This window comes from Bos indicus, chromosome 5 (assembly GCF_029378745.1).
Source record: "Bos indicus isolate NIAB-ARS_2022 breed Sahiwal x Tharparkar chromosome 5, NIAB-ARS_B.indTharparkar_mat_pri_1.0, whole genome shotgun sequence".
Lineage (NCBI taxonomy): Eukaryota > Metazoa > Chordata > Mammalia > Artiodactyla > Bovidae > Bos > Bos indicus.
The window spans coordinates 83,298,888-83,326,739 of NC_091764.1; the positions used below are offsets into that span (position 1 = coordinate 83,298,888).

General features: G+C 40.8%; 1 protein-coding gene and 1 long non-coding RNA gene across 3 annotated transcripts in view; both read left to right on the forward strand.

Moving 5' to 3' along the window:
* Positions 1–27,852, forward strand: part of ITPR2 (inositol 1,4,5-trisphosphate receptor type 2) — a 593,100-nt gene that overhangs the window by 333,549 nt on the left and 231,699 nt on the right. The window lies entirely within an intron of this gene.
* LOC139182959 (uncharacterized) overlaps positions 1,332–27,852 on the forward strand; it is a 54,426-nt gene continuing 27,905 nt past the window's right edge. The window contains exon 1 of the long non-coding RNA XR_011566459.1: positions 1,332–25,887. This is a non-coding gene — a long non-coding RNA (uncharacterized lncRNA). The remainder of the gene's footprint in view (positions 25,888–27,852) is intronic.

The window sequence follows — 27,852 nt, forward strand, 5'->3', positions numbered from 1 at the left end:
CCTTCTGGCTTACTTCACTCTGTATAATAGGCTCCAGTTTCATCCACCTCATTAGAACTGATTCAAATGTTTTCTTTTTAATGGCTGAGTAATACTCCACTGTGTATATGTACCACAGCTTTCTTATCCATTCATCTGCTGATGGACATCTAGGTTGCTTCCATGTCTTGGCTATTATAAACAGTGCTGCGATGAACATTGGGGTACACGTGTCTCTTTCCCTTCTGGTTTCCTCAGTGTGTATGCCCAGCAGTGGGGTTGCTGGATCATAAGGCAGTTCTATTTCCAGTTTTTTAAGGAATCTCCACACTGTTCTCCATAGTGGCTGTACTAGTTTGCATTCCCACCAACAGTGTAAGAGGGTTCCCTTTTCTCCACACCCTCTCCAGCATTTATTATTTGTAGACTTTTGGATCGCAGCCATTCTGACTGGTGTGAAATGGTACCTCATAGTGGTTTTGATTTGCATTTCTCTGATAATGAGTGATGTTGAGCATCTTTTCATGTGTTTGTTAGCCATCTGTATGTCTTCTTTGGAGAAATGTCTATTTAGTTCTTTGGCCCATTTTTTGATTGGGTCGTTTATTTTTCTGGAGTTGAGCTGTAGGAGTTGCTTGTATATTTTTGAGATTAGTTGTTTGTCGGTTGCTTCATTTGCTATTATTTTCTCCCATTCTGAAGGCTGTCTTTTCACCTTGCTAATAGTTTCCTTTGATGTGCAGAAGCTTTTAAGGTTAATTAGGTCCCATTTGTTTATTTTTGCTTTTATTTCCAATATTCTGGGAGGTGGGTAATAGAGGATCCTGCTGTGATGTATGTCGGAGAGTGTTTTGCCTATGTTCTCCTCTAGGAGTTTTATAGTTTCTGGTCTTACATTTAGATCTTTAATCCATTTTGAGTTTGTTTTTGTGTATGGTGTTAGAAAGTGGTCCAGTTTCATTCTTTTACAAGTGGTTGACCAGATTTCCCAGCACCACTTGTTAAAGAGATTGTCTTTAATCCATTGTATATTCTTGCCTCCTTTGTCAAAGATAAGGTGTCCATATGTGTGTGGATTTATCTCTGGGCTTTCTATTTTATTCCATTGATCAATATTTCTGTCTTTGTGCCAGTACCATACTGTCTTGATAACTGTGGCTTTGTAGTAGAGCCTGAAGTCAGGTAGGTTGATTCCTCCAGTTCCATTCTTCTTTCTCAAGATCGCTTTGGCTATTCGAGGTTTTTTGTATTTCCATACAAATTGTGAAATTATTTGTTCTAGCTCTGTGAAGAATACTGTTGGTAGCTTGATAGGGATTGCATTGAATCTATAAATTGCTTTGGGTAGTATACTCATTTTCACTATATTGATTCTTCCAATCCATGAACATGGTATATTTCTCCATCTATTAGTGTCCTCTTTGATTTCTTTCACCAGTGTTTTATAGTTTTCTATATATAGGTCTTTAGTTTCTTTAGGTAGATATATTCCTAAGTATTTTATTCTTTCCGTTGCAATGGTGAATGGAATTGTTTCCTTAATTTCTCTTTCTGTTTTCTCATTATTAGTGTATAGGAATGCAAGGGATTTCTGTGTGTTGATTTTATATCCTGCAACTTTACTATAGTCATTGATTATTTCTAGTAATTTTCTGGTGGAATCTTTAGGGTTTTCTATGTAGAGGATCATGTCATCTGCAAAAAATGTGAGTGAATATGACAAAAATTGCTTTGAATTTATAGCATTTTTCTGTTTTCAAAGTACTGTAAAATATTTTGCTACCTTTCAGCAGGTCTAGGAAGGATATAGAACAGGAAGCAGTACCTCCAGGTTTGTAACGTGGAGAGACTCAGAGAATTGAATTGCATTGTCACATAGTTTACCTAGTACCGGGCTGCCTGACAATCAGCTGGATGTCTACTGTCTGTATATTGAAGCATTCCCAAGAGATCTCTCAGAATTAAATCAAACAGAAAACTCACACCAGGGTTTTTCACACTAGCTATCTTAATGTTGTTCCACATCCCTGGTGGCTCAGTAGTAAAGATCCCATCTGCCAAGTTTGATCCCTGGGTTGGGAAGATCCCCTGGAGAAGGAATGGCAACCCACTCCATCTAGTATTCTTACCAGGGAAATCCCATGGACAGAGGAGCCTGGTGGGCTCTAGTCTGTGGGGTTGCAAAAGAGTCAGAAATAACTTAACAACTAAACAACAGTAACATCATAATGTTACATTTGAGACTTCATTGATTTAAATTTAATACCGTAAAAAAAATCTCCATTTTCATTTTTGTTTTTTTCATCTCTGGTACTAGAAGTGTGTGTGTCTGTGTGTGTGCATAGAGGTGAAAATTTAAAAATAGAGCAGTGAAGTAGATTTGCTTCATGGTTGAAACAGATGTCCTTAAAGCAATTTTCGACTTCGAGACCATGGTTTTCTGATTTTATTAGCCCTCTCTGTATGAAATATTAAGGAAAAATTCATGTAACTATATTTTTCTGGTATTTAGTTGATTTTAAAAATGTATTCAATTTATAATCCTTTGATCATAGTTCCTAAATTAATTTTATGTAATATTTTTCCTTGCTTTATGTTCCTTTGTGCCAAAGGCTGAGAGAGAAGATGTGGGTGGTAATATCCTGAAGATTTCAAATAGAATAATACAAGTAAATGAAAATTTAATTTTCTATTAGGCAAGCCTCTCTGAAACCCACTGATCATCTGTGTACCATTTGTTACAAGTGACAATGCTTATTTTTATTGAAGGTTAAAACATGGAAATTGTATATTAAAATCCCTGAAGTAGGGAGTTAGCTGAGTTTTATGAAAATTTTATAAAGTTTTATTTGTTTAGACCATTCTGGTAGAAAAGCAAAAAGTTACAAAGGATATATATAAGTACCCTGAAAGCTCAGTGTTCCTTTGCGATGGGTTCCATTTGAAAGGATCCTTTTAGGTAACAACAGCAGGCATGTTTATTTGCACTTTAAAAAATATGTATGTTGGAAAATGTGTGTAGGGAAAGAAAAGAGAAGGAATGTTTTTTAAAATGTCTTGAGGGCAGTGTGATTTCTAATATTCTCCACCCTCAGCGCCATGTTCTTCTACTCTTATTCCTGTGGAAGTGGAAGTGTTAGTCACTGAGTCATGTTTAGCTCTTTGCGACCCGTAGACTGTGTCCCACCAGGCTCCTCTGTCTGTGGAATTGTCCAGGCAGGAATACTGGAGTGGGCTGCCATTTTCTTCTCTAGGGGATGTTCCCAATCCAGGGATCAAACCGGGGTCTCTTTCATTACAGGCAGATTCTTTACCATCTGAGCCACCAGAGAAACCCTTTTATTTCTGCAACTCCACCACAAAATAGAAGTACCTGTTAGGATGTGTGTGCTTTGGAACAGCAAAGCTTAATTTAGCACCGCACCTGAGTTTTGTGTACTTCAGGGTGTTTTAGGTCCAGGTCTGAGTAAGGTTTACCTGAGGTGGTCAGGAGATAGAGCTGTTCGGGTTGGATGGAGGTGGATGGTCGAGATGCCGAGCAGGAAATAGTAAGAACTGTGTTCAGAGGATCGATTTGGCTTGAAGGACTTTTTTTTTTTTTTTTTTTTGGTTGGTTTTCTTCATCTTATGCTCTTCAGTATATATTTTCATTAAGATTTATAGAGCATTAGAAATTATTTCTCTCATAAAAGGGAGAAATATATAAACAATAAATAGTAAAGATATTTATAAGATCTGATCCTAAATGTATAAAATTTGTAGCTTCTGTCCTGTAGAATTGGAAGAGATAAGGAGCCCTGAAAATATCCCCTGATAGCCTGTGGATCTGGTAATTTACAGTCTCTTTCCTTACATTGTAGTCAAAGAAATTGACCTATTTAGAATGCCAATCATAATTTCCTCTGTGAGTATATTCATATCCACTTGTAAGTTATACTGACAATACATAAAATCTACAGGACAACAAAGATGTTTAGTCAAGTTCAATATTCTTCCAATTTTCAGGTTTGAAATGCTATATATTCTTGGAATATTTTTGCAAAGGGATCTAGAAACCACTTCTACTCTGGTGGAGTTTTAGATGCTTGTTTTTATAAAGTGATGATTGCTAGCATTTATTTGGGAGCTCACTAAAAATCAGATACTGTTCCTGATCCTTTGTATGTATTATCTCATTTAATCTTTAACTCTTTGTCATCCATAGTATTAAGTATTTTATCTCTCTTTAATAAATAAAGAATAGTGAACCCATGGACTATACCCCCAGGTTCCTCTGTCCATAGAATTCTCCAGGCAAGAATACTGGAGTGGTAGCCATTCCCTTCTCCAGGGGATCTTCCCAACCCAGGGATCGAACCCAGGTCTCCTGCCTTGCAGGCAGACTCCTTATCATCTGAGCCACTAGGGAAACCTTATTAAAAAATCAGATATTATTCCTGACCCTTCGTATGTATTATCTTATTTAATCTTTAACTCTTTGTCATCGGACTTCCCTGGTGGCTCAGTTAGGTAAGGATCTGCCTGCAATGTGGGAGACCCAGGTTTGATCCCTGGGTTGGGAAGATCCCCTGGAGAAGGGCATGGCAGCTCATTCCAGTATTCTTGCCTGGAGAACTCTGTGGAGAGAGGAGCCTGGTGGGCTACAGTCCATGGGGTCACAAAGAGTTGGACATGACTGAGCAACTAATACTTTCACTTACTTTGTCATCGGTAGTATCACACCTCTCTTACTGATGTGGAAACCAACGTATACAGTGTAAGTAGGTGAAGAGAGCTTGTACTCCACCCAAACATTTTGGCTTCTGAGGTCTTAACAAGATGTTAGAACTGAACAGATGATACAATTTACAATCACAGCTCTTCTGTTTTCTCAGATATTCACCTAAATAAAATGAAAAGCTTTTTAGTTTTGTTCTTAATAAAAATCTGTATGCATGTGTGCTGGAAAGCATAAGGCATGGATTCAGTGAGCTGCTGAGGAAGCGCTTGAAGATTTTAGATTGAGCTGTTTGGGAACAATGTGATGCAAGAGCTGTGCAGATTTTTAAGAGTATTTTTTACAGACCTACAGATCAATACCAGAGCTTCCCAAGTCCCACCTTGTGATCATGTCTGAGTTGCTAGTAGCCTGAATATTATATATAAAAGTCCCAAGCAATGCTTATTAAGATGACATGGTAGATAGCCTCTTGTGGAAATGTGGCATTCAGCAAACAACATAGCATCTAATTGCGAGCTGTGATCTTTATGAATGCCCAGGTGGGACAGGTGATATTTACACACTGTACAATGATGACAGACAGAGCTTCGTGGTTTGAAAGTTGGTATCTGGATTGATATGGAATAAAGATCTTTAAGAAAGGATGCTTTGAGTTATTTTTAAGATACCTTCTAAAGATACCTTTAACTCAGAAATTTATGGAGTTAACTAGGTTTTATTTTTTTCTTCAGCAGGAAAAAAAAATCATTGTAATTAATCTTTTGTTTCTGATTTTGAAAAGCAGCAAAAAGAATGTCAGAAAAATACCGAGGAACTTCACTCCTACATCAAATAGCAGACTTGTCAGTCCCAGCAGTAATTACATTGTTGCAAATTTATAAATTGTATCAAACTCCTCTTATTGTAAGAGTCTGCAGAATTATTCACCTTCTTATGCATTGCTTATTTCACTTTTAGGAGGCAGATAAACAAATTATGTAGAATTGTTACATAAAGTGCACTGCAACTTAAGAATTGTTTTGCTAAGGAAAAATAAATTGCAGTTTTAGCATCAGATGTATTTTATAGAACTTTAAAAACATACATTTTAGAGGTGAGTGAAGTTTTCCCCCTATATTCTAGTATTTTTTAAAGCTAGATACAGTGCTAAAGCTGAAACTCCAATACTTTGGCCACCTCATGCGAAGAGTTGACTCATTGGAAAAGACTCTCATGCTGGGAGGGATTGGGGGCAGGAGGAGAAGGGGACGACAGAGGATGAGATGGCTGGATGGCATCACTGACTCGATGGACGTGAGTCTGAGTGAACTCCGGGAGTTGGTGATGGACAGGGAGGCCTGGTGTGCTGCAATTCATGGGGTCACAAAGAGTCGAACACAACTGAGCAACTGAACTGAACAGTAAATGATGTTATAAACCTTTTGTACTGCCATTCCTGTATTGTGAGGGTGTGTGTATTGTGTTTTCACTAGGTAACTAAATGGTTGGAATGTGAAAATGTGTTGATGTCTCCTTACTGTAAGAGATCTGTTTTAGAAATATAATTAGTATACTCTTACCCTTTGGAGTTTTTGTTTTATATTTTTATAGGGGCAGAAAGATGTTTAGCATTAAGGTGGGCACAAAGGAAGCAGTTACTTTTAGAAATTTACTCGTCAGTTGCTGGGCTGGCTTGGCCACTTGTTTTAAGCCATCAAAATGATATGTTTATCAGATTTATTCATCACTGTACCCTTATTACAAAAATTATAAAGTTCTGAAATACATCTTAACTTTACTCTCCCACTTAAAAATCTGACAATAACACCACCGCCTCAATGACTTTTGAGTTAAGCTCTGATTCTGTCGGAGAAGGCAATGGCACCCCACTCCAGTACTCTTGCCTGGAAAATCCCATGGACAGAGGAGCCTGGTAGGCTGCAGTCCATGGGGTTGCTGAGGGTCAGACACGACTGAGCAACTTCACTTTCACTTTTCACTTTCATGCATTGGAGAAGGAAATGGCAACCCACTCCAGTGTTCTTGTCTGGAGAATCCCAGGGATGGGGGAGCCCAGTGGGCTGCCATCTGTGGGGTCGCACAGAGTCAGACACGACTGAAATGACTTATCAGTTTGATTCTTTAGAGATCAGTGACTGAAAGATCATGTTGAAAATATTATCAGTACTCAAAAATTAGCCAATTATTTGTAGTTAATGGTTGTATGTGAAAAATGATATTGTGATTAAAAAATAAACATGGGTTACATAAAAAGTTTAAAAAAAAAGAACAAAAGAAAAAGCTAAAATTAATGTATTACTAAATTATTGTTAATTATTTCCAATTACATCTAACCTAAACTCTTTTTCAGGATGCACACCATGATTAGTTTCTTTTAACTCCATATTATTCTAGTTTATAATCATTTAATTACTTATAAAATCATCTTGGTCTTGTTACATCCTTCCTAAATCATTTCAGTTGTGTCTGCCTCTTTGTGACCCTATGGACTATAGCCCACCAGGCTCCTCTCTGCATGGGATTCTCCAGGCAAGAATTCTGGAGTGGGTTGCTATGTCCTTCTCCAGGGGATCTTCCCGACCCAGGGATTGAATCTGCATCTCTTATGTCTCCTGTGCTGGTAGGCAGGTTCTTCAGTGTAGACCTTTTATTATCTTGCCATTTGAAGGATGTGTGTTGTTACTTTTAAAAAAATTAGGAACTCCTTGAGGACAGGTCTGATAGTTGTGAAGAAGAAATGCCCTGAAGACCTTTCAGAGAGTCTCTAAGGGTCTAGTTCTGTATTTATCCCCAGTCCCACTCCACATGTCATAAGCATTGTGCTGCTATTGAGTACAGAGATGGGTGATCTTATTCCCTGAAGTCTTCCCAGTGGCGCACAATCATTGCTCAGTGTTTGTGAACTGACATTTATACACAGTAGATATAAATGTTAGTGACTGTCTGCTTGTACAACACATTGCCCTTCGCTAGTCATATCCAAGAAGTGGGTTCTAGAAATATCAGTTCACATTCTAATTTGCATCTCTTTGTCACCCAGGAAGGTTTCTTGGTACCTGACACAGCTGCAGAGTTGGGCCAGCTGCAAGGAGATCTCCATACATTCTTGAGGGCTGGTGAAGCAGATTATCTTGTAGCAAAGGCTTTGTCTGATGTGCCGTGTGGTGTTTACTTGTGGTCTGCCTTGGAAGGGGAAGAAGTGGGGGATCCGCTGACATGGTAGCGTGGGTGCTCAGCTCAGGGAAACTGCGGCAGAAGAAGGATGACCGGATCTGAAGACAGGCAGGTGGGAGGAAGGATCCAGCCCCTGGGCTTTGCTCTCAGGAAGGGCCCCCTTCCCTTGAGAAGGAATTTGAGAACAAGTAGGGACCTCAGGCCACACAAGAAGTGGGAAGAGCCCACTGTAGAACCTAGAACCTGAGAGCAATTCAGGCTCTGGAGAGAGGCTGCGACCCAGTCAGCTGAACTGATCACTGCATTTGTCAGTTTAACTAGTGTTACTAGCTGCGGTTGTTGTTTAGTTGCTAAGTTGTGTCTGACTGTTTTGTGACCCCCTGAACTGTAGCCCATCGGGCATCTCTGTCCATGGGATTTCCCAGGCAAGAATACTGGAGCTGGTTGCTACTTCCTTCTCCAGGGCATCTTCCCAACCCAGGGATCAAACCTGTGTCTCCTGCATTGGAGGGTGGATTCTTTACCACTGAGCCACCTGTACAGTTACAGGGAAGCCTGTAACTAGCTTTTCAGCCCACTAACCAATTGCTCTCAAGCAGCATCAGGATCTCCTGCCATGGGACAAAATTGGTGTTTGAAACTGTCCTGCTATTACCACAGTAACAAGAAAGCGGGATGTAAAGGTTGAAGCAGATTGGAACTGAGACATTTTACTTTTTCTGTCTGATGCTTTCATCTGTGGACAGGTGCTCACAGAGGAAATATCTGACTTAGTATATGAGACACTAAAACCACATTATCGCTGTTGCTGTTATTTAACTATCATTGATTGTGCATCTCTAGAGAAACTATTTGCAAAATAACAATGTGTCTGTGGGCATTTGGAGCCTCACAGTAACTCCCTGAGGTAGGCAAATATTTTTTAATTTCCATTGTTATAGATAAGACTGAGCCCCAGTGGGGAAATAATCTGGTCACAATCATAGATTTGTCAGTGACAGAGCTAGGGAATCAAGGAGTTCTGATTCTACTCTGTATGTGATGCTTCTCCACATGGTAAGAAATCAGATAATGATGGAGAAAATAAATGGCCATTTAAATGTGATTTTGCCTTTTGAAACCCTCTTTCAGGCTTTCAGTTCTTTCACTGCCTCTAGAAACCTGAGGAGTTGAAGCAATCTTAAAAAAAATAAAAAGGGAAAATGTATTTTCATTCTTTTTTAGGTACATGCTCTAAATGATAGTAACATAAATCACTTCTGTGACGTCTGTTGTTTTTGTTGTTGTTTAGTCACTAATCATGTTCTACTCTTTTGTGACCCCATGGACATTAGTAGCCTTCCAGGGTCCTCTGTCCATGGAGTTTCCCAGGCAAGAGTACTGGAACAGATTGCCATTTCTTTCTCTGGGCATCTTCCCAATCCAGTGATCAAACCCCCATCTCCTGCATTGGCAGGTGGGATTTTTATCACTCAGTTGCCAGGGAAGCCCTCTATGGTGTTTACTGTATAATGAAAGTCAGGTGCTTGTATAAATGCCCCACAACGTTAATTCGCTTAACCCTCATAACAACACACTGAGGAAACTATAGCCCAGAAAGGTTGCAGAGCTTGCCCAAGGTCACAAGTGAAAAAATGGTGGAGCCAGGATGAAAACTCAGGTCTTCTGGCTCCAGAGCCCAGGTTTGCAATCATTGTGGGAGACTGCCTTTCATTCTAGTCTGGCATCAACTTACAAAGCCCTAAGAATGTCACTCATGGCTGTCGGAGGAAAACTGTTTTCTTGTTTCAAGTAACACAGACTACCTTAAGATATTTCTTCTCGTGTTTAATGATTCTGAACAGCTACCATTTGCTGATTTCTTCAGGGTAGGCTCCGTTTCTGTGCATTCCATCTGGTGCTTGAAAATCTTAAGCATTTTTGGATACGTCTTGGTTACTTAAAACAGAGCAGCATACAACATTTAGAATATTTGCAGATTGCTCAGTGTGATGTCAGGTTTATCTTTTCTCAGTTGTTCGTAGCCTTTGGCTGAGTTTTTAATTAAAACTCAAATTACAGACTATACTAGTTCTATAGTCATGAAATGGGGAAAACAGACGTGATGTGTTAATGAACTCAACCTGGCAGTTTGGTTTAATGAGTTGGTGGCACAAAAAAAAAAAATCTGTATGAGGGCATGTGACAGTTAAAGTCGAATGCTTATAGTTAATATCAGATACAAGGAATAATATTGATGTTCTTGTAAATTCCCGTCCCAGGAATTGAGTCTGTTTCCTCTTCTCACAAAATGCCAGAGTACATTCATATAGTAACCAGAGATATACATACCAGCAGGTATGTGGTAAACAGAAGTAATCTCATACTTGAGCATACCTTTGAGAAGCATGCTTTCTTTAGGCTTCCCACCATCTTCAACGATGGAGCATGCACTTCTTTATTCATTTACCATATGTAGAGTCAGCTGAGATTCCCTGTCCCCTTGGCAGAGTTAGATATGACTTCTGGCTATTGGCCGATTGCCCACTCTCTTGAAAGAGATCTTTGATATCAGTTCCACATGCTTTTGCCATTCAGGGCACAAAGTGTAAACACTAAGCCATTCTCCCAGTCCTGTTCCCACTGCTGTCTCCATGGTATTGCCTGTCTCCTTGCCCTGAACCTGCTATTCCTCTCCTCCTCGGGCTCCCAGGCTCTTCCTCTCTTCTGTCCCTCTCAGCAGATGCTCATGTGTCCTTATCTTCTCATATAAGTGTTCCCTCCATCTCCTTTTAAAAAAAATTTTTATTGATTTATTTGTTCATTTATTTCTTTATTATGGAAGTTTAGTTGATTTACAATGTCATGTTAATTTCTTCTGTATGGCACAGTGATAAAGTTATACATACATTTTTTTCATATACTTTTCCATCATGGTTTATCCCAGGATAGTGAATATAGTTCCCTGTGCAACACAGTAGGACCTTGTTGTTTATCCATCCTATATATAATAGTTTTCATCTGATAACCCCAAATTCCCAATCCATCTCCCACCTTCTTGCTTTGTTTATTTATTTTTCATTTTACTTACTTGACTGCACTGCGTCTTTGCGGCAGCACGCAGTATCTTGTTTCTTGACCAGGGATTGACTCCAGGCACCCTGCATTGGGAGCCCAGAATCCTAACCACTGGGCTACCAGGGGAGTCCCCCACCTTCTTGCTTTAATCAAGAGTCTCTTTCCCTGAGGCCACCTCTCTTTCTCAGCAGCTCTGTGGATTAGAGTTTTTCTCTCATACCCAGTATGTGAAGAGGCTCTGTGGTCTTGCTATTTCTCTTGATTATTTCTAGACTGATTCTTCTGCCATCTTTTAAAATCTATAGCTCTTTGAGGTTCAGATCCTCTGACTCAATCACCCCGGCTTTGTCAGCATTCCAGTACCACGCCCCCCCACCTTCCCTGCCTTTCATCTCTCCAATATTTTGGAACCTAGCTCTCATTCCATGTCTCTAGCCCCAGACCTGCTATCATTGTGTTGCAGGAAGGGACACCCCTTCTTGGGCCCGAAAGTGGCCTCTTATCTAACACTAGAAAATGAATTGTCCGAGGAGACACATGTGCTGACAATGGAAGAGACGTTATTGGTGCCCTGGAAGAGAGCAAGAGGGTAAGGGAACCCAGGTGAACTGCTCTGCCATGTGACTTGCAGTCTCGGGTTTTATGGTGATGGGATTAGTTTCCTAGTTGTCTCTGGCCAGTCATTCTGATTCAGGGTCCTTCCTGGTGGAGGACCCTGGATCAGGGTCCATTGACATTGCTCAGCCAAGATGGATTCCAGCGAGGATTCTGGGAGTTTGGTAGGATGCATGACGTCTCCTTTCGACTTTTCTGGAACTCTTCTGATTGGTGGTGGCTTATTAGCTCTGTGTTACTTACTAGGACCTCCTGTCATAAAATAACTCACACACGTGGTTACTCTAGTGCCTAGTCAGGGTGGGCAGCTTCAGACAGTGTGTTTCCCCTAACAATTGGGGTGACCAGTCCACATGGGCAGCATATTCAGCACTTCGGCCTCTGAGGCCTTTGAGCCCTGCATCTGCACTGACATTCTCCTGTCCACGTCCATCACCCACTTCTTTAGCAATATTTTGGACATTTTCATCACCAGGAACTGCTTCTTCCCCATGATAGCAAATTCAGACGTCTCGCTGGCTGCCCTGTCCTCTTTCGCGTTTAGCTCGTTTATTTAACTGCAGCCGTTATGACTGTCCTTTGACTTAATCAAAACCACTGACCCCTCCAATTTCCCAGTTGCCCAGCTTGGTCTCTTTGTCTGCTTATTATTTCACGGTCATAAGCCCAACTGCTGAGCAGCTGTTGAAGGTGGGCCACTAACATGGAAGATGGGAGGGTGGTTCCCCAGGAGAGAATTGAAATATTGTTGCCAAAAGGTTAGGGAGAAGAATGTCCAGGAAAACCAAAACAACCCGAAGGCCATTCTAGTTTCTTCTGCAATTTGTTTCTTGACAGATTGAGTAATTTAGATTATTTAAGTTTTTTGCCTGATTTTCTATTAACGTTCCACTGAACGTGTATGCCACGTTTTTCCAAATGAAACCGGAATTCCTGGCTCTAAGTTCCCTGACAGAAAAACATCTACTTCACTGTGTACACAGGCACTGTGTGTTCTCCAGAACTGAAAAACGGCTGAGGATCTCTTTTCTCAGACTGAGAAAACATATGGGCGAGAGTATGCTACATCTCGTCATCTGTAGCCTTTTGACAAGACATCTGCTGCAACATTTTTTGCTCTTGGATCACACGCTGTTGTTTGCCAATTGTTTTTGTAAATATTAATCTTTGAAATCTTGACTGACATCTGAGTTGTTCTTTTTGGATTCTTCTTTATATGCACCATCTTTAAATAATTGTTACAATATAATGAAAAAAAGATTTTTCTCAAGAAAAATTCCTATATTCGAATCAAGGGCTAAAATTTCTAATTTAGTAGCATATAAGCTTTTTCTTACATTTGAATTCTCCCTTCTTTTCCTGTACTTAACTAAATGTATGACCATTGAAATAATGCTTCTGCTCTACTTTTGTGAAAAGTTATCTTTCACATCAGCCCTTGAACACCCCTCAGGCAGACTTTGAAGCTCAGATCCACCCACCTTCCCGCCCCACTGTGTTTGGCTGAGTCCCAAGGTTGATAACTACACTCTGTTTGTCTGAAACTATGAACTTGAGAACCAGATCACATTCTTGAACTGGACTTTGAATAGCCTGTTCAAGATGTTCACTAATAGTTTTAATTTCTGTTCACACCTTTGCATGAGAAGATCATTGACAAGGCTGTGATGGAAGATACAGTGAGCACACGTTTCAGCCCAGAGTCTTATCTATTGATTGTCAGTACACTTTTCCTGGACTTGGGTGGTCTCTTCTGTGCTCTGTTAGTATATGGAAAGCAGTGTACATGTTCCACATAGCTTTTTAGGCTCATTTTTATTATGCATGATATTCATGACATGTTGTACTGTTAACTCTGGAGATCATTAATTCAGTCCACTTTAAGTTGATTCTGTGTTATTCAATCAATAAAACAATGTAAAAATTTGATTAAAGTATAGTTATTTACAATGTTATGTTGTGCTATATACAAAGTGATTCATATGTATGTGTCATATGTATATATGATACATATATATTCTTTTTCATATATATATATATATATTCTTTTCCATTATGGTCTATCACAGGATACTCAATATAGTTCCCTGTGTTATACAGTAGGACCTTGTTGTTCATCTGTTCTGTATTTAACAGTTTGTATCGACTAATCTCAAGCTCCAATTCATACCTCCCCACCGCCCCTCCCCCTTGGCAACCATAAGCCTATTCTCTATGTCTATGAGTTTGTTTCTGTTTAGTAGATAAGTTCGTTTGTATCATATTTTAGATTCCACATATAAGTGATATCATATGGTATTTGTCTTTCTCTTTCTGACTTACTTCACTTTCTCTGAGTCCATCCATGTTTCTGCAGATGGCATTATTTCATCCTTTTTAAAGGCTGAGTAGTATTCCATCATAGACTTATACCACATCTTCTGTATTTGTTTATCTGTCAGTGGACATTTAGGTTGTTTCCGTGTCTTGGCTATTGTGAATAGTGCCGTGATGAACACTGGGCTGCGTATATCTTTTCAAATTATAGTTTTCTCCAGATATATGCCCAGGAGTGGGATTGCTAGATCATATGGCCACTCTGTTTTAGTTCTTTGAGGAACCTCCATACTGAATAAAATGTTTTTTAATCATAAGACTGGAAATTGCTTCATATAGATAACCTAATCTTGAGGTCTGTTAGCAAAGAGTTATCTGTGTGTTAAGCCAGTATGCCAAACACAGCATGGGCCTCATTTGGAAGGGAATTTATTTGTTTGCAATACCATGGGATCATCTCTTCCTTAGTAAACTGCCTGTGTAATATTGAATTTAGTTTGTTTTATAAAATGGCTTGCAAGATCTCATTACAAGATCTTGAGAAGGATACTGCTTCCTCAGATTTTCATGTGAGATTTCCTTTTTCTTATTGTTTAAGCCAAAATGCTCTATTATTAAAGCAGAGTTAATAAATTGAAAGATACTGTAACTCACTGATGTGTGATGAAATTGTTATTTCTTCAGCTCTATCTACAGTTATGTAAAAATTAGAGTAGAAGAGATTTTTAGATTTGGTGTTCTAAAGGGTGTGTCAGGGTCTGGGAATATATTTCACAGTTGAGATCAAGCATGGTTCCCTTTAAAGCCTGTTGGCAAGAGTCAGCTGTCCTCGGTTGTGTTTAAAGACACACAGCTGGGGAATTCCCTGGTGGTCCAGTGGTTAGGACTCTGTGCTTTCACTGTTCAGGGCATGAGTTTGATCCCTGGTCAAGGGGCTAGGATCCCAAAGGCTTCGTGGTAGGGCTAAGGAAAAAGAGAAAAAAGTCCGCTGTCCTTGATGTCTCCCATTTCCTGAAAGTAAAGAGATTCACATGTTCGCCTACCATCCTGCTGATTCTTGCCAGGGTTACTCTCTGGAAAGAGCATACTAAATATCTCTGCTGTGCCTCTGTTTTAGGGAGAAAAGAGAATCTCACACAACTTGGGAACCATTCCAGGGTTGGGCCAGAAATTGAGGAGTAGATAAAGGATCCGCCCCAGGGAGGCCTCTGCCGTGGCAGCCAGTGATTCCATACTATCGAGGAATGGCTGTGTTGATCGTTATTCCTCTGGGTCATGGATTAGGCACCAGAGAGAAGATTGTCTGGAGCAAAGCCTGGCCTCACTTATACTGTTTGAGTCAGAGCACCACACCTCCTGAGAACTTGTCATGAGTTGTCATTCTCTGTGGTTTTAAGAAACTAAGAATTGATGTGATACCACCAGCATTGGTTTTTGTGGGCTGCCGGCATGGCACAAAGTACCACCGACTGGTGAATAGCAGGAATTTATTTTTCCACAGTTCTGGAGATGAAATGTCTGACATCAGGTGTTGGGGAATTTGTTTCTCTTTGAGACCGTGAGGGAAGAGCTGTCCAGGTCTGTGTCCTTGCTTTAGATTGCTGTCTTCTCCCTGTCTTTATATGGTCTTCCCTCTGTATACATGTCTATGTCCGGATTTCCTCTCCGTATAAAGATACCAGGCATGTTGTATTAAGGCCAGCCCTTGTGACCTTGTGTTTTTAAATAAATATTATTTGTTTATTTATTTGCAGCTGCACTTGGTCTTCATTGCTGTACACAGGCTTCCTCTAGTTGTGGCACGTGGGCACCACGCTCCAGTTGCAGTGTGTGTGTGCAGGCTTCTCATTGCAGTGGCTTCTCTTGTGGAGCATGGGCTCTAGATCTTGGGCTCAGTAGTTTTGGCACATGAGTTTAGATGCTCTGTGGCATACGGAGTCTTTACGGACCAGGGATCAAACCTGTGTCCCCTGCATTAGTAAGCAGATTCTCAGTCACTGGACCAATAGGGAAGTCCATGACCTTGTTTCAGTTCACTTACTTTTTAAAAACCCATACATCCAAGTATGGTCCTGTTCTAAGGTAATAGGACTTAAATTGTAAATTTTGGGGGTTACAATGTGAAGTGAACAGTGCAAAGAAATAGAGGAAAACAGTAAAACAGTGAAACAAGAAAGACTCAGTTCAGTTCAGTTCAGTTCAGTCAGTCGTGTCCGACTCTTTGCGACCCCATGAATCGCAGCACTCCAGGCCTCCCTGTCCATCACCAACTCCCGGAGTTCACTCAAACTCATGTCCATCGAGTCGGTGATGCCATCCAGCCATCTCATCCTCTGTCGTCCCCTTCTCCTCCTGCCCCCAATCCCCCCCAGCATCAGAGTCTTTTCCAATGAGTCAACTCTTCGCATGAGGTGGCCAAAGTACTGGAGTTTCAGCTTTTCAGTTTCAGTCATTCCTTCCAAAGAAATCCCAGGGCTGATCTCCTTCAGAATAGACTGGTTAGATCTCCTTGCAGTCCAAGGGACTCTCAAGAGTCTTCTCCAACACCACAGTTCAAAAGCATCAATTCTTCGTCACTCAGCTTTCTTCACAGTCCAACTCTCACATCCATACATGACCACAGGAAAAACCATAGCCTTGACTAGATGGACCTTTGTTGGCAAAGTAATCTCTCTGCTTTTCAATCTGCTATCTAGGTTGGTCATAACTTTTCTTCCAAGGAGTAAGCGTCTTTTAATTTCATGGCTGCAGTCACCATCTGCAGTGATTTTGGAGCCCTCCAAAATAAAGTCTGACACTGTTTCCACTGTTTCCCCATCTATTTCCCATGAAGTGATGGGACCAGATGCCATGATCTTCGTTTTCTGAATGTTGAGCTTTAAGCCAACTTTTTTACTCTCCTCTTTCACTTTCATCCAGAGGCTTTTTAGTTCCTCTTCACTTTCTGCCATAAGGGTGGTGTCATCTGCATATCTGAGGTTATTGATATTACTCCCAGCAATCTTGATTCCAGCTTGTGCTTCTTCCAGCCCAGCATTTCTCATGATGTATACTAGAGATCTCTTGAAGAAAACTGAGATACCATGGGAACATTACACACATTGCCTGTGTGTAAGATAGGCACAACAAAGGACAGATAGCAAGGACCTAATAGAAGTACAAGAGATTAAGAAGAGGTGACATGAATACACAGAGGAACTGTACTAAAAAGCTCTTAATAACCCAGATAACCATGATGGTGTGATCTCTCACCTAGAGCCAGATATCCTGGAGTGTGAAGTCAAGTGGGCCTAAGGAAGCATCACTATGAACAAAGTTAGTGGAGGTGATGGAATTCCAGCTGAGCTATTTCAAATCCTAAAAGATGATGCTGTGGAAGTGCTGTACTCAATATGCCAGCAAATTTGGAAAGCTCAGCAGTGGCCACAGGACTAGAAAATGTCAGTTTTCATTCTAATCCCAAAGAAAGGCAATGCCAAAGAATGTTCAAATTACCATACAATTGCACTCATTTCACATGCTAGCAAGATTATGCTCAAAATCCTTCAGGCTAGGCTTCAGCAGTACATGAGCAGAAAACTTCCAGATGCTCAGGCTGGATTTAGAAAAGGCAGAGGCACCAGAGATTAAATTGCCAACATCTGTTGGATCACAGAAAAAGCAAGGAAATTCCAAAAAAAATCTACTTCTGCTTCATTGACTATGCTAAAGCCTTTGACTGTGTGGATCACAACAAGTTGTGGAATATTCTTGAAGAAATGGGAATACCAGACCAACTTACCTGCCTCCTGAGAAACCTGTGTGCAGGGCAGGAAGCAACAGTTAAAACTGGACATGGAACAACAGACTGGTTCCAAATTGGGAAAGGAGTACGTCAAGGCTGTATATTGTCACCATGCTTATTTAACTTATATGCAGAGTACATCATGCGAAATGCTGGGCTGGAGGACTCACAAGCTGGAATCAAGATTGCTGGGAGAAATATCAACAACCTCAGATATGCAGATGATACCACTTTAATGGCAGAGAGTGAAGAGGAATTAAAGAGCCTGTTAATGAAGGTGAAAGAGGAGAGTGATAAAGCTGGCTTAAAACTCAACATACAAAAAACAAAGAACATGGCATTGGGTCTGATCACTTCATGGCAAATAGCTGGGGAGAAAGTAGAAACAGTGTCACATTTCATTTTCTTGGGCTCAAAAATCACTGTGGATGGTGGCTGTAGCCATGAAATTAAAAGACACTCCTTAGAAGAAAAGCTGTGACAAACCTAAACAGTGTATTAAAAAGTGGAGACATCACTTTGCCAACAAAGGTCCGTATAGTCACAGTGTGTTTTTTCCAGTTGTCATGTATGGATGTGAGAGTTGGACCATAAAGAAGGCTGAGTGCCAAAGAATCGATGTTTTCAAATTGTGGTTCTGGAGAAGACTCTTGAGAGTCCCTTGAATAGCAAAGAGATTAAACCAGTCAATCCTAAAGGAAGTCAACTCAATATTCACTGGAAGGACTGATGCTGAAGCTGAAGCTCCAATACTTTGGCCACCTGATGCGAAGAACCAACTCCTTGGAAAAGACCCCGAGGATGAGATTGTTGAATGGCATCACTGACTCAATGGACATGAGTTTGAGCAAATTCAGGGAGTTGGTGATGGACAGGGAAGCCTGGTATGCTGCAGTTCATGGGGTGGCACAGAGTCTAACTCGACTTACTGAATGAATAACAACAACCTCAGTCTTTACTCTACACATAGATAAGATGTGCTCATATGTTTTCTATGCTTGATTCTCATTTGCTCATTTGGTTGAGGGCAGCCAAAATGCACTGAGCAGATTGCTGGTATACAAGCAGAGATTTAGGAAGTTATTTCTAAACATTTTTATTTAAGTCAGTCTACACCAACAAAGAAACAGAAAAAGGGGTTTACTTTCCTCTTGTTTCATATCTTGGATTAATGTTGAAAGAAAACTGTTGATTGGCATAAAAATTCCAGTGATGCTGGGAATTACATGGATAAATGTTTGAGCATAAAATTCGAACACTATGTAGATCTGACTAGTTCTGAAAAGAGAAAATGGGAAAATTTGAAAATTGGATAGAATTTAATTTTTGTGTTATTATTGTTTAGCCTTAGCCTGACATAGTCCATTTTTTTTCTTGGGTACTTTGACAGTGTTTCAGCCCAATGTCAAAGAGTTGGAAGTTTCAGATATGATCTTTTGGAGTTTATTTATTCCAAATTAAAGAGTTATTCTGGAATATCATTTTAGCAGTTTATCAGTCTGGTCTTCTCATAAAAATTAAGCACTTAAAATCCTTCATTGAAAAGTATACTTTGGGGGCTTCCCTAGTCGTACAGTCGTTAAAAATTCGCCTGCCAATGCAAGGACATGAGTTCAATCCCTGGTTCAGGAAGATCCCACACGCTGGAGGGCAGCTAAGCCCATGTACCGCACTACTGAGCCTGATCTGTAGAGCTCGGGAGTTGCAGCTACTGAGCCCAAGTGTCACAACTGCTGCAGCCCTCGCACCCTAGGGCCAATCTCCGTAACACAAGAAGCCACGGTGATGAAAGGGCGGCAAACCACAGCTAGGGAAAAGCCCATGCAGCAGTGAAGACCCAGTACAGCCAAAAATAAATCGTTTTTTTTTTTTTTTTTTAAGAAAAGTTTGCTTTATCTAGAGGAGGGCTTCCTATTATTTGTAAAATTCACATACCCATTTTTATTTATTTTGTTAGGTACCTGTTTTTTTTTTTTTTAATGGTTATTTCTAATACTCACGTAAAGTAAAATTTAAAAAACAAAACACAGCCAGGAACACTACTTTTATCCTAGCCTCTGTACCTTGTCCCTTGTGTCTGTCTGTCAGATGGAGTGGCAAGTTCTCCTTATTTTAAGGAAGAAAATGACTCATGTCATAGTATTGCTTTTGTAAATATCCTGGCTTATAGAACATTTTTTCTGATATTTTAAAGCAGTGTTACTTTATTTTCTTAGGAGTGAAGTTCTACTTTTTGTATATTTAAAATCAAGTCTCTCCTACTAACAAATGTAAATAAATAGTACCAGGAAAATATTTTAAGATCCAGTCACACAGTAATTCCTTCTGCTTTTACAAAGGTAACTATATAGCTAAATTAAGATTAGTTATACAGTTTTTGTTTGATTTTGGTATTATCTTTCCTATGAGATTCTAAATGGTTACTTCGATAACTGCACAAGAAAAGAATTTTCGGGGATCATTCAGATAAACATTTATATACGTATGTAAAGAAGTAAACATGAGATATAGAATATGGTATTTGCAAATCATAGGTGTATGTGAGAAAATATCACCTAGAAATAAAAACTAGACTAAAGTACAGGATCCTGGAAGTGGAGAGCCAGTCTGAGCTACATAAGAACAGGCATCGTCAGAGTATTTCTTAATGGATGTATCCTTTTTTGAAAAAAAAGAAACAAAAACACAAACCCCAGATGCATTTTTAAAAACCGTTATTTATACCTGTCCACTGCAGAATTTCTCTAAGCTTAGTTTTTTTACTCCCATTTAATATACATGACCATTGTATAGTAAATGAACAACCTAGATAGCATATTCAAAAGCAGAGACATTATTTTGCCAACAAAGGTTCATCTAGTCAAGGCTATGGTTTTTCCTGTGGTCATGTATGGATGTGAGAGTTGGACTGTGAAGAAGGCTGAGCGCTGAAGAATTGATGCTTTTGAACTGTGGTGTTGGAGAAGACTCTTGAGAGTCCCTTGGACTGCAAGGAGATCCAACCAGTCCATTCTGAAGGAGATCAGCCCTGGGATTTCTTTGGAAGGAATGATGCTAAAGCTGAAACTCCAGTACTTTGGCCACCTCATGCGAAGAATTGACTCTTTGGAAAAGACCCTGATGCTGGGAGGGATTGGGGGCAGGAGGAGAAGGGGATGACAGAAGATGAGATGGCTGGATGGCATCACTGACTCGATGGACGTGAGTCTGAGTGAACTCCGGGAGTTGGTAATGGACAGGGAGGCCTGGCGTGCTGCAATTCATGGGGTCGCAAAGAGTCAGACATGACTGAGCGACTGATCTGATCTGATCTGATCTGATAGACTTTAATGTGAAAAAAAAATTTTTTTTGTCTGATTTGTTTGTTCATTGCTGATATTTTCAGTGCATATATTGACATGTCTTCCGCACGTAATGCTGAAGTGTGTTATGCTGGTCTGCACTTGACATTTGCCTGAGATATTTCAGTTGGCAGAATACAATCAGCTGCGTCAGGAAAGTGCAGTGAATATTGTTAGTGCTCTGAGGGAACCACATACAGAAGTGAACTGCTCAGCTCCCACCCATTTATTTTCTTTCTTACTTTTAAGGATATTTGTGATAAAAACCATTTGCTGTAATTGATTGATTTTCTTCCCTGGTGGCTCAGTTGGTAGAGAATCTGCCTGCAATGCGGGAGACCTGGGTTTGATTCCTGGGTTGGGAAGTTTCCCCTGGAGAAGGAGAGGGCAACCCACTCCAGTATTCTTTCCTGGAAAATCCCAAGAACAGAGGAGCGTGGCAGGCTACAGTCCATGGGGTCACCAAGAGTTGGACACAACTGAGCGACTAAGCACGGCACAGCACAGTACCAAAGACACTAGATATACTAGATAGAGTTCAGTGACCTGAGAAGAAGTGCTATTCCAGTTGGCTTATCCCTGCAGGTTGTCATAAGGATGGGTATTGCTATAACAAATAACTAAGGAAGAATATGAGAGAAGATAATAAGATAGATGATATTCTCCTGGGGGATAGATGCAATGTTCCTAGATGATGTAAGTGTGTTGGATTTCATGTTCAGCTCTGTAGCCCACCCCACAGGAAAATTCAGCACTGTGTATTTCTAAATGTCAGTAACCTTAGAAATAGGTTCTAATTCAAACTGTCTGTTACTGTAAGGGTTTGAGGTAAACCACTTAAACAGCATCCTTCTCCCAGGATTTGGAAGTATTGAGAGACATAGAAGTCACTCAGATTGAGGTCAAAATGCCAGCTTACTGACTGGAATATCCAAGTGAAAAATGTGCTTCCAATTTGTGGATGTGTTTGCTAATATTTTGCCCCAACCTAATAACAACCCCAGATCAGATCAGTCGCTCAGTCGTGTCCGACTCTGTGACCCCATGAATCGCAGCACGCCAGGCCTCCCTGTCCATTACCAACTCCCGGAGTTCACTCAGACTCATGTCCATTGAGTCAGTGATGCCATCCAGCCACCTCATCCTCTGTCGTCCCCTTCTCCTCTTGCCCCCAATCCCTCCCAGCATCAGAGTCTTTTCCAAAGACTCAACTCTTCTCATGAGATGGCCAAAGTACTGGAGCTTCAACTTTAGCATCATTCCCTCCAAAGAACACCCAGGGCTCATCTCCTTCAGAATGGACTAGTTGGATCTCCTTGCAGTCCAAGGGACTCTCAAGAGTCTTCTCCAATACCACAGTTCAAAAGCATCAATTCTTCAGTGCTCAGCCTTCTTCACAGTCCAACTCTCACATCCATACATGACCACAGGAAAAACCATAGCCTTGACTAGACGAACCTTTGTTGGCAAAGTAATGTCTCTGCTTTTGAACATACTATCTAGGTTGGTCATAACTTTCCTTCCAAGGAGTAAGCGTCTTTTAATTTCATGGCTGCAGTCACCATCTACAGTGATTTTGGAGCCCAAAAAAATAAAGTCTGACACTGTTTCCACTGTTTCCTCATCTATTTCCCATGAAGTGATGGGACCGGATGCCATGATCTTCATTTTCTGAATGTTGAGCTTTAAGCCAACTTTTTCACTCTCCACTTTCACTTTCATCAAGAGGCTTTTTAGTTCCTCTTCACCTTGTGCCATAAGGGTGGTGTCATCTGCATATCTGGGGTTATTGATATTTTCCCAGCAATCTTGATTCCAGCTTGTGTTTCTTCCAGTCCAGCGTTTCTCATGATGTACTCTGCATATAAGTTAAATAAGCAGAGTGACAATATACAGCCTTGACGTACTCCTTTTCCTATTTGGAACCAGTCTGTTGTTCCATGTCCAGTTATAACTGTTGTTTCCTGACCTGCATACAAATTTCTCAAGAGGCAGATCAGGTGGTCTGGTATTCCCATCTCTTTCAGAATTTTCCACAGTTTATTGTGATCCACACAGTCAAAGGCTTTGGCATAGTCAATTAAGCAGAAATAGATGTTTTCCTGGAACTCTTTTGCTTTTTCCATGATCCAGCAGGTGTTGGCAATTTGATCTCTGGTTCCTCTACCTTTTCTAAAACCAGCTTGAACATCAGGAAGTTCGCAGTTAACATATTGCTGAAGCCTGGCTTGGAGAATTTTGAGCATTACTTTACTAGCGTGTGAGATGAGTGCAATTGTGTGGTAGTTTGAGCATTCTTTGGCATTGCCTTTCTTTGGGATTGGAATGAAAACTGATCTTTTCCAGTCCTGTGGCCACTGCTGAGTTTTCCAAATTTGCTGGCATATTGAGTGCAGCACTTTCACAGCATCATCTTTCAGCATTTGGAATAGCTCAACTGGAATTCTATCACCTCCTCTAGCTTTGTTCGTAGTGATGCTTTCTAAGGCCCACTTGACTTCACATTCCAGGATGTCTAGCTTTAGGTCAGTGATCACACCATCATGATTATCTGGGTCGTGAAGCTCTTTTTTGTACAGTTCTTCTGTGTATTCTTGCCATCTCTTCTTAATATCTTCTGCTTCTGTTAGGTCCATACCATTTCTGTCCTTTATCGAGCCCATCTTTGCATGAAATGTTCCTTTGGTATCTCTGATTTTCTTGAAGAGAACTCTAGTTTTTCCCATTCTGTTGTTTTCCTCTATTTCTTTGCATTGATCGCTGAGGAAGGCTTTCTTATCTCTTCTTGCTGTTCTTTGGAACTCTGCATTCAGATGCTTATATCTTTCCTTTTCTCCTTTGCTTTTCACTTCTCTTCTTTTCACAGCTACTTGTAAGGCCTTCCCAGACAGCCGTTTTGCTTTTTTGCATTTCTTTTCCATGGGAATGGTCTTGATCCCTGTCTTCTGTACAATGTCACGAACCTCATTCCATAGTTCATCAGGCACTCTTATCTATCAGATCTAGGCCCTTAAATCTATTTCTCACTTCCACTGTATAATCATAAGGGATTTGATTTAGGTCATACCTGAATGGTCTAGTGGTTTTCCCTACTTTCTTCAATTTAAGTCTGAATTTGGCAATAAGGAGTTCATGGTCTGAGCCACAGTCAGCTCCTGGTCTTGTTTTTGCTGACTATATAGAGCTTCTCCATCTTTGGCTGCAAAGAATATAATCAATCTGATTTTGGTGTTGACTATCTGGTGATGCCCATGTGTAGAGTCTTCTCTTGTGTTGTTGGAAGAGGGTGTTTTTTATGACCAGTGCATTTTCTTGGCAAAACTCTATTAGTCTTTGCCCTGCTTCGTTCCGTATTCCAAGGCCAAATTTGCCTGTTATTCCAGGTGTTTCTTGACTTCCTACTTTTGCATTCCAGTCCCCTATAATGAAAAGGACATCTTTTTTGGATGTTCATTCTAAAAGGCCTTGTAGGCCTTCATAGAACCGTTCAGCTTCAGCTTCTTCAGTGTTACTGGTTGGGGCATAGACTTGGATTACTGTGATATTGAATGGTTTGCCTTGGAAACGAACAGAGATCATTCTGTCGTTTTTGAGATTGCATCCAAGTACTGCATTTCGGACTCTTTTGTTGACCATGATGGCTACTCCATTTCTTCTGAGGGATTCCTGTCCGCAGTAGTAGATATAATGGTCGTCTGAGTTAAATTCACCCATTCCAGTCCATTTCAGTTCACTGATTCCTAGAATGTCGACATTCACTCTTGCCATCTCTTGTTTGACCACTTCCAATTTGCCTTGATTCATGGACCTGACATTCCAGGTTCCTATGCAATATTGCTCTTTACAGCATCGGATCTTGCTTCTATCACCAGTCACATCCACAGCTGGGTATTCTTTTTACTTTGGCTCCATCCCTTCATTCTTTCTGGAGTTATTTCTCCACTGATTTCCAGTAGCATACTGGGCACCTACTGACCTGGGGAGTTTCTCTTTCAGTATCCTATCATTTTGCCTTTTCAAACTGTTCATGGGGTTCTCAAGGCAAGAATACTGAAGTGGTTTGCCATTCCCTTCTCTAGTGGACCACATTCTGTCAGATCTCTCCACCATGTCCCGCCCATCTTGGGTTGCCCCACAGGCATGGCTTAGTTTCATTCAGTTAGACAATGCTGTGGTCCTAATGTGATTAGATTGACTAGTTTTCTGTGAGTATGGTTTCAGTGTGTTTGCCCTCTGATGCCCTCTTGCAACACCTACCGTCTTACTTGGGTTTCTCTTACCTTGGGCGTGGGGGTATCTCTTCACAGCTGTTCCAGCACAGCACAGCCATTGCTCCTTACCTTGGATGAGGGGTATCTCCTCATCGCCGCCCTTCCTGACCTTCAACGTGGGATACCTCCTTTAGGCCCTCCTGCGCCCCCGCAGCCACGGCTCCTTGGACGTGGGGTTGGTCCTCCCAGCCACCGTCCCTGGCCTCGGGCGTGGGGGCGTGGGATATCTCCTCCCGGCCACCGCCCCTGACCTCGGACGCGAGGTAACTCCTCTCATCACCGACCCTGACCTTGGGTGCTGGGTATCTCCTCTCGGCCGCCCCCCCCTGACCTCGGACGCAGGGTAGCTCCTCTCAGCCATTCCTGCGTTGTCGCAGTCTGGTACTCCTGGCCGCCCCCGCTGACCTCGGACGTGGGGTAACTCCTCTTGGCCGCCGCCCTTTGGGCATGGGGTCCTCCTGGCTTCTGCCCTTGACCTCAGACATGCGGTGGCTCCCCCAAAGGGCAGGCCTCTTAGAATGTGGCAGAGAGCAGCCCAGAATTCACCTGCTCTCATGGTCAAGAAGAACTCAGGAGAAGCTCTGCTAAGCATCTTCCTAGTCCTTCTTTACAACTCACCAATCAGATAAGGTGCTCCCATTTTTTTTTTTTATTTTATTATTTTTTTTTCTAATTTTATTTTATTTTTAAACTTTACATAATTGTATTAGTTTTGCCAAATATCAAAATGAATCCGCCACAGGTATACATGTGTTCCCCATCCCAAACCCTCCTCCCTCCTCCCTCCCCATACCATCCCTCTGGGCCGTCCCAGTGCACCAGTCCCAAGCATCCAGCATCGTGCATCGAACCTGGACTGGCAACTCGTTTCCTACATGATATTTTACATGTTTCAATGCCATTCTCCCAAATCTTCCCACCCTCTCCCTCTCCCACAGAGTCCATAAGACTGTTCTATACATCAGTGTCTCTTTTGCTGTCTCGTATACAGAGTTATTGTTACCATCTTTCTAAATTCCATATATATGCGTTAGTATACTGTATTTATGTTTTTCCTTCTGGCTTACTTCACTCTGTATAATAGGCTCCAGTTTCATCCACCTCATTAGAACTGATTCAAATGTATTCTTTTTAATGGCTGAGTAATACTCCATTGTGTATATGTACGACAGCTTTCTTATCCATTCATCTGCTGATGGACATCTAGGTTGCTTCCATGTCTTGGCTATTATAAACAGTGCTGCGATGAACATTGGGGTACACGTGTCTCTTTCCCTTCTGGTTTCCTCAGTGTGTATGCCCAGCAGTGGGATTGCTGGATCATAAGGCAGTTCTATTTCCAGTTTTTGAAGGAATCTCCACACTGTTCTCCATAGTGGTTGTACTAGTTTGCATTCCCACCAACAGTGTAAGAGGGTTCCCTTTTCTCCACACCCTCGCCAGCATTTATTATTTGTAGACTTTTGGATCGCAGCCATTCTGACTGGTGTGAAATGGTACCTCATAGTGGTTTTGATTTGCATTTCTCTGATAATGAGTGATGTTGAGCATCTTTTCATGTGTTTGTTAGCCATCTGTATGTCTTCTTTGGAGAAATGTCTATTTAGTTCTTTGGCCCATTTTTTGATTGGGTCGTTTATTTTTCTGGAGTTGAGCTGTAGGAGTTGCTTGTATATTTTTGAGATTAGTTGTTTGTCAGTTGCTTCATTTGCTATTATATTCTCCCATTCTGAAGGCTGTCTTTTCACCTTGCTAATAGTTTCCTTTGATGTGCAGAAGCTTTTAAGGTTAATTAGGTCCCATTTGTTTATTTTTGCTTTTATTTCCAATATTCTGGGAGGTGGGTCATAGAGGATCCTGCTGTGATGTATGTCGGAGAGTGTTTTGCCTATGTTCTCCTCTAGGAGTTTTATAGTTTCTGGTCTTACGTTTAGATCTTTAATCCATTTTGAGTTTGTTTTTGTGTATGGTGTTAGAAAGTGGTCCAGTTTCATTCTTTTACAAGTGGTTGACCAGATTTCCCAGCACCACTTGTTAAAGAGATTGTCTTTAATCCATTGTATATTCTTGCCTCCTTTGTCAAAGATAAGGTGTCCATATGTGCGTGGATTTATCTCTGGGCTTTCTATTTTATTCCATTGATCAATATTTCTGTCTTTGTGCCAGTACCATACTGTCTTGATAACTGTGGCTTTGTAGTAGAGCCTGAAGTCAGGTAGGTTGATTCCTCCAGTTCCATTCTTCTTTCTCAAGATGGCTTTGGCTATTCGAGGTTTTTTGTATTTCCATACAAATTGTGAAATTATTTGTTCTAGCTCTGTGAAGAATACTGTTGGTAGCTTGATAGGGATTGCGTTGAATCTATAAATTGCTTTGGGTAGTATACTCATTTTCACTATATTGATTCTTCCAATCCATGAACATGGTATATTTCTCCATCTATTAGTGTCCTCTTTGATTTCTTTCACCAGTGTTTTATAGTTTTCTATATATAGGTCTTTAGTTTCTTTAGGTAGATATATTCCTAAGTATTTTATTCTTTCCGTTGCAATGGTGAATGGAATTGTTTCCTTAATTTCTCTTTCTGTTTTCTCA